This window comes from Mirounga angustirostris, unplaced genomic scaffold, assembly GCF_029215605.1.
Source record: "Mirounga angustirostris isolate CCGP_5_RB_7025 unplaced genomic scaffold, mMirAng1.0.hap1 SCAF_8, whole genome shotgun sequence".
Lineage (NCBI taxonomy): Eukaryota > Metazoa > Chordata > Mammalia > Carnivora > Phocidae > Mirounga > Mirounga angustirostris.
The window spans coordinates 46,639,804-46,640,848 of record NW_026991716.1 but is presented as its reverse complement, the minus strand read 5'-3'; positions in this window follow the sequence as shown (position 1 = coordinate 46,640,848).

Sequence of the window (1,045 nt, the reverse complement as noted above, 5' to 3'; positions counted from 1 at the left end):
TTGGCCCATAGACCAGCATCACAGGTGTCACCTAGGAGATAGAATTCTACACCGAGAAATATAGAATTTCAGACCCCCCCAAATCTATTGAATTAGAATTTTATTGATTGATTGATTGATTTTTAAAGATTTTATTTATTTTTTTGTCAGAGAGAGAGAGAGCACAAGCAGGGGGAGCAGCAGGCAGAGGGAGAGAGAGAAGCAGACTCCCCGCTGAGCAAGGAGCACAATGCAGGACTTGATTCCAGGACCCTGGGATCATGACCTGAGCTGAAGGCAGCTGCTTAACCGACTGAGCCACCCAGGTGTCCCTAGACTTTTAATTTTAACAAGATCCCCAGGTGATCTGGCTGGACACTAAAGTTTGAGAAAAATTGCTATAGGTTATACACATCTTGAAATGCAATTTTTTTCTGGGTCATAGTAATGTGGATATTTTTAACATTTCTAGATAACATCAAAACTGTTTTTTTTTACGGCAGATTTAGAATTTACACATCAACCACCAGAAATGTGTGTATTTTCAGATATTTTTCAAATGGATTAGGAAAAAGAGAGGATAGTTTACTTCTAACTTAAATAAAACTTCCAAAAATGCTTCTAACTTATCATCCATAGAACATCTTCCCATTACCTTAAATGGGTGAAAATATTAATCAAAGAGTATAAGCCTCTTAGTTATTCCATATATTCCCAATTTAGAGAAAAGTATGAGCTCTTGAAGGCTTTTGAAAAACATTATAAAGTTATAGAGGATTAAAACAACTTTCAAATACAATAATTCTTCTTGGACAGGTGATGTAAGTCACAGTGGTCATAACATAATTTTTAAAATATTTGCTAGAACAGTATCAAGTTTTAATCCCCATCCCCGAAAAAACTAGAAAATTTGGGATGTACTTTCAAGTTTAGCATGGAAACTTCCAAATGGAAGTGATGCAATCTTAACATAAACTTTATATAGTGAGTGTTCAATGGCTTACAAGTACCACACTCTATGCTCGCATTCCATCTTATTAAACATTTGTGTTTATTTAAAATTTCC